The sequence below is a fragment of the Hyperoodon ampullatus genome (assembly GCF_949752795.1).
Source record: "Hyperoodon ampullatus genome assembly, chromosome: 3".
In the NCBI taxonomy this organism is placed as follows: Eukaryota; Metazoa; Chordata; class Mammalia; order Artiodactyla; family Ziphiidae; genus Hyperoodon; species Hyperoodon ampullatus.
In genome coordinates this window covers 68496487-68503274 of record NC_136916.1, presented here as the reverse complement: position 1 = coordinate 68503274, position 6788 = coordinate 68496487, and positions in this window count along the sequence as shown.

The following is a 6788-nucleotide window of genomic DNA, read 5'->3' as shown; positions in this document are numbered from 1 at the left end:
TATGTTTTGGAAGAGTTTGAGAAGGATAAGTGTTACCTCTTCTCTAAATGTTTGATAGAATTTGCCTCTGAAGCCATCTGGTCCTGGGCTTTTGTTTGTTGGAAGATTTTTAATCACAGTTTCAATTTCAGTGCTTGTGATTGGTCTATTCATATTTTCTATTTCTTCTGGATTCAGTCTTGGCAGGTTGTGTATTTCTAAGAATTTGTCCATTTCTTCCAGGTTGTCCATTTTATTGGCATAGAGTTGCCTGTAGTAATCTCTCATGATCTTTTGTATTTCTGCAGTGTCAGTTGTTACTTCTCCTTTTTCATTTCTAATTCTATTGACTTGAGTCTTCTCCCTTTTTTTCTTGATGAGTCTGGCTAATGGTTTATCAATTTTGTTTATCTTCTCAAAGAACCAGCTTTTAGTTTTATTGATCTTTGCTATCGTTTCCTTCATTTCTTTTTTATTTATTTCTGATCTGATTTTTATGTTTTCTTTTCGTCTGCTAACATTTGGGTTTTTTTTTTCTTCTTTCCCTAATTGTTTTAGGTGCAAGGTCAGGTTGTTTACTCAAGATGTTTCCTGTTTCTTAAGGTGGGATTGTATTGCTATAAACTTCCCCCTTAGAACTGCTTTTGCTTCATCCCTTAGGTTTTGGGTCATCGTGTCTCCATTGTCATTTGTTTCTAGGTACTTTTTAAATTTCCTCTTTGATTTCTTCAGTGATCACTTCGTTATTAAGTAATATATTGTTTAGCCTCCATATGTTTGTATTTTTTACAGATCTTTTCCCGTAATTGATATCTAGTCTCATAGCGTTGTGGTCAGAAAAGATACTTTATACAATTTCAATATTCTTAAATTTACCAAGGCTTGATTTGTGACCCAAGATATGATCTCTCCTGGAGAATGTTCCATGAGCACTTGAGAAGAATGTGTATTCTGTTGTTTTTGGATGGAATGTCCTATAAATATCAATTATGTCCATCTTGTTTAACGTATCATTTAAAGCTTGTGTTTTCTTATTTATTTTTAGTTTGGATGATCTCTCCATTGGTGAAAGTGGGGTGTTAAAATCCCCTACTATGAATGTCTTACTGTCGATTTCCCCTTTTATGGCTGTTAGTATTTGCCTTATGTATTGAGGTACTCCTATGTTGGGTGCATAAATATTTACAATTGTTATATCTTCTTCTTGGATCGATCCCTTGATCATTATGTAGTGTCCTTCTTTGTCTCTTCTAATAGTCTTTATTTTAAAGTGTATTTTGTCTGATATGAGAATTGCTACTCCAGCTTTCTTTTGATTTCCATTTGCATGGAATATCTTTTTGCATCCCCTTACTTTCAGTCTCTATGTGTCTCTAGGTCTGAAGTTGGTCTCTTATAGACAGCATATATATGGGTCTTGTTTTTGTATCCATTCAGCCAATCTGAGTCTTTTGGTGGGAGCATTTAGTCCATTTACATTTAAGGTAATTATTGATGTGTATGTTCCGATTCCCATTTTCTTAATTGTTTTGGGTTCGTTATTGTAGGTATTTTCCTTCTGTTGTGTTTCTTCCCTAGAGAAGTTCCTTTAGCATTTGTTGTAAAGCTGGTTTTGTGGTGCTGAGCTCTCTCAGCTTTTGCTTGTCTGTAAAGGTTTTAATTTCTCCATCAAATCTGAATGAGATCCTTGCTGGGTAGAATAATCTTGGTTGCAGTTTTTTCTCCTTCATCACTTTAAATATGTCCTGTCAGTCCCTTCTAGCCTGCAGAGTTTCTGCTGAAAGATCAGCTGTTAACCTTATGGGGATACCCTTGTGTATTATTTGTTGTTTTTCCCTTGCTGCTTTTAATATGTTTTCTTTGTGTTTAATTTTTGACAGTTTGATTAATATGTGTCTTGGCGTATTTCTCCTTGGATTTATTCTGTATGACACTCTCTGTGCCTCCTGGACTTGATTAACTATTTCATTTCCCATATTAGGGAAGTTTTCAACTATAATCTCTTCAAATATTTTCTCAGTCCCTTTCTTTTTCTCTTCTTCTTCTGGAACCCCTATAATTCGAATGTTGGTGCATTTAATGTTGTCCCAGAGGTCTCTGAGACTGTCCTCAGTTCTTTTCATTCTTTTTTCTGCTCTGCAGCAGTTATTTCCACTATTTTATCTTCCACGTCACTTATCCGTTCTTCTGCCTCAGTTATTTTGCTATTGATCACTTCTAGAGTATTTTTAAGTTCATTTATTGTGTTGCTCATCGTTGCTTGATTCATATTTAGTTCTTCTAGGTCTTGTTAAATGTTTCTTGCATTTTGTCTATTCTATTTCCAAGATTTTGGATCATCTTTACTATCATTATTCTGAATTCTTTTTCAGGTAGACTGCCTATTTCCTCTTCATTTGTTAGGTCTGGTTGGTTTTTGTCTTGCTCCTTCACTTGCTGTGTCTTTTTCTGTCTTCTCATTTTTCTTATCTTTCTGTGTTTGGGGTCTCCTTTTTGCAGGCTGCAGGTTTGTAGTTCCCGTTGTTTTTGGTTTCAGTCCCCAGTGGCTAAGGTTGGTTCAGTGGGTTGTGTAGGCTTCCTGGTGGAGGGGACTAGTGCCTGTGTTCTGGTGGATGAGGCTGGATTTTGTCTTTCTGGTGGGCAGATCCATGTCTGGTAGTGTGTTTTGGGGTGTCTGTGGACTTATTATGATTTTAGGCAGCCTCGCTGCTAATGGGTGGTGTTGTGTTCCTGTCTTGCTAGTTGTTTGGCACAGGGTGTCCAGCACTGTAGCTTGCTGGTCGTTGAGTGAAGCTGGGTGCTGGTGTTGAGATGGAGATCTCTGGGAGATTTTCACCGTTTGATATTATGTGGAGCTGGGAGGTCTCTTGTGGACCAGTGTCCTGAACTTGGCTCTCCCCCCTCAGAGGCACAGCACTGACTCTGCAGCACCAAGAGCCTTTCATCCACATGGCTCAGAATAAAAGGGAGAAAAAGTAGAAAGAAAGAATTAATATGAGTAGAAAGAAAGAAAGAAAGAAAGAATGGAAGGAAGAAAGGAGGGAGGGAGGGATGGAGGAAGGAAGGAATGTAGGAAAAAAGGAAAGAGAGAAGATAAAGTAAAATAGCATAAAGTATGATAAATATATTAAAGTTATTAAAATAAAAAATAATTATTAAAAAAAACCGGACATATAGAACCCTGGGACAAATGGTGGAAGCAAAGCTATACAGACAAAATCTCACACAGAAGCATACACATACACATTCACAAAAAGAGGAAAAGGGGAAAAAATCATAAATCTTGCTCTCAAAGTCGACCTCCTCAATTTGGGATGATTCATTGTCTAAAGGAGGGAAGGAAGGAAAGCAAGAGAGAAAGAAAGAAGATGAAGTAAAATAAAGTTATTAAAGTAAAAAATAATTACTAAGAAAAAAAATTTTTTTAAAGAAAAAACAGATGGATAGAACCCTAGGACAAATGGTGGAAACAAAGCTGTACAGACAAAATCTCACACAGAAGCATACACATGCAGACTCACAAAAAGAGGAAAAGGGGAAAAAATCATAAATCTTGTTCTCAAAGTCCACCTCCTCAATTTGGGATGATTCGTTGTCTATTCATGTATTCCACAGTTGCAGGGTACATCAAGTTGATTGTGGAGCTTTAATCCGCTGCTTCTGAGGCTGCTGGGAGAGATTTCCCTTTCTCTTCTTTATTCTCAGAGCTCCCGGGGTTCAGATTTGGATTTGGCCCCACCTCTGCGTGTAGATCGCCGGAGGGCGTCTGTTCTTTGCTCAGACAGGACTGGATTAAAGGAGCAGCCGCTTCTGGGACTCTGGCTCACTCAGGCCGAGGGGAGGGAGGGGCACGGAGTGCGGGGCGAACCTGCGGTGGCAGAGGCCAGCGTGACGTTGCACCTGCGCTCTCCCGGGGATGCCACCACTGGATCCCGGGACCCCGGCAGTGGCGGGCTGCACAGGCTCCCCGGAAAGGGGGTGTGGACAGTGACCTGCGCTCTCACACAGGCTTTTTGGCGGCGGCAGCAGCAGCCCCAGCGTCCCACACCCGTCTCTGGGGTCCGCGCTTTTAGCAGTGCCTCGCGCCCGTCTCTGGAGCTCCTTTAAGCAGCGCTCGTAATCCGCTCTCCTCGCACACCGGGAAACAAAGAGGGAAGAAAAAGCCTCTTGCCTCTTTGGCAGGTCCAGACTTTTTCCTGTACTCCCTCCCGGCTAGCTGTGGTTCACTAATCCCTTCAGGCTGTGTTCACGCTGCCAACCCCATTCCTCTCCCTGTGCTCCGACCGAAGCCCGAGCCTCAGCTCCCAGCCTCAACTCATTCTTTAGAGTCTCAAAGGCCTGATGGTGGTCCTTATTTCATTGAAGTGTTCCCTTTCTCCTCCCTTTAGAGCCTCATATAGGGGTTTTTCTATAAGGCCATAAGTTGGAATCCAGATACAACAGAACCCAGCCATCCCAAGGAAGCCTCTGAGTTGTCTCTTTGTGGTTGGAGATGGTAACGTGCAAATTGCTGTTTTTGGATCTATGGCCAGGACTTGTGCCCCTGGGCTCAAAAAAAATCCTAAATATTGAACCTGTTGCTGTAAGAGCTGAGCCTTGGTTGGAGAGATTTTATATCCCCTTTTTGCCAGAAAATTTAGGACCCTAACAGTATTTTGATCTGAATCTTGTTTGGTCTCACTACTTACCAATAAGTCATCAACATACTGTAACAGAGTTCCCTTCTCAAGGCTCAGTTCCCTCAGTTTTCTTGCTAACATGTTTCCAAAAAGATGGGGCCTGTCCTGAAAACCCTGCGGAAGCACTGTCCAGGTATACTGGGTAGCCTCCAGGGTGTCAGCATCCATCCAATTCAAAGGAAAAAAGGTATTGAAAGTCTTGATGTAGGGGAATACAAAAGAAATGCATCTGTGAGGCCCAAAACAGAGAAATTCTGAGTGCTCCCTGGCACTTCAGTGAGGCAGCCTTATTCACTGCTCGTAAGTCTTGCACAAACCAACACTCTTTGTTAGGCTTCTGAATGGGGAAGATGAGTGTTGCATGGGGATTTGCAGGACCTAATGAGTCCGTGTTTTAGGAATTTGCTGAGCAGTGGTTGGATTCCCCTCAGGTCCTCAGGCTTTAAAGGATATTTTCTCTTCCAGGTGTATTTTTCCCCAGGCCTTAACCTTATTTTTATCAGAGGAACACATTTTGCTCTTCCTGGCACCAAGGTATTCCAAACTGCAGGATCTACTTGTTCTCTAATTTCTTGGGGGAGGTCTTGGGGAATATTTTGATGCCCAACAGGTGGGTCATCTGGGGCTCATAACAGATGGCATTCTCTGTTTGGATTCTTTACCGCCTTGGACTTCACCCTGTCCTAAGAATAGACCAGGTCCTAACTCATTTAGCAAATCTCTCTCCGAGGAGAGGGACATTCTGACATATATAAAAAGGAGTAATAATAATGGACTCGACTCTGCAGGCAAGGGGAGGCATAAATCACCTTACTTTTGACTGTCCATCAACTCCCATCACAGTAGAGTCATGGAGAGAGGGCCAGCCAGCCAAGTCAGAACAAAGCAGGCAGCTCCACTGTCTTCAAGAAATTCAGTTCTCCTACCTGCCACATCGAGGGTGACCCAAGGCTCTGTGGGAGTAATGAAGATGGATTGAGTGGGATCCAGAGCAGGGCAGGCGCTCAGAGCCAATCATTTGGTGTGTGGGAATCTTGCATCTGAGAGATTCACAAGGTAGTGGGGCCAGTCAGTGTTGCCCCTCGGGCATCCCACAGGAGGGCGCTCAGTACATTCCCCCATCCAGTGCCCCCCTTTCCGACAAAAAGCACACTGGTTTGGGCCCAAGCAGCTTCTTGGCGGTCTGTCCAGCCTTCTCAGCCCTCCAGGGTCCTCTCAAGGTGGTGCGTGGATCAGAGCAGCCTAAAGCTGCATTTTCTTTATTAGCCTCTTACTGTTATTGGCCTCCTCCATTAAGTCTCAGTTCTAGACCTTGAAGGCCTCCTTTACCAAGGTTTACAATGGGGTTTGGGGCCCAGCTTCAAGCTTTTGTAATTTTCTCCAGCATCAGGAGTAGCCTGGGTGACAAAATGCGTGGCCAAGAATGTCCTTCCTTCTGAGGACTCAGGGTCTGTATTGGTGTACTTCCTGAATGCCTCTTTCACCAGGCTCAGGAAGGCTGCTGGGTTTTCATCTTTTTTCCTGTGTAACCTCTCAGACCTTATCATAAGTTACAGCCTTCACCTTACACCTTTTCATTCCTTCTGATAAACAAGTAATACAATGTTTCATCCTAACCTGGCCTAAAAGATCTTCATAGTCCCATTGTGGTTCATGTTTTGGGATTGCATCCCCACCCACCTGATAAATTTGGTGGTGTGGATTGGTGGCCAGTAGGCCATCTGTGTGTTCTCTGGCCTTTCTTAATATATGTTCCTTTTCATCCAGGGTGCAACAGTGGGCCAGAATAACCATGTTGGCCTACCAGGTGAGAATGTCAACCCCAGCCTGAAAAATTCATCTCTGAGCTTGTCAACGTTTAGGGAGAACCTGCCAAAGCTCTCCTCACAGATTAACCCAGTTAGTTTAGGATCTCTCTTTGGGATGTTCCAGGGGCCCTTTGAAGTACCCCAAAGTTAACTGCAAGTCAAGAGAATTTCAATTAGAATTTGATATTTGGGAAGTCTATCAAAAAGTTTTAAAACACCCCCTCAGATAAGATCATAGTTCGCTGTGAAACAATATTTATTCCTTGAGATAAGGTGGGGAAAAAACTCAAAAGTAAATATAGATCACTTAAAGGCACAGGAA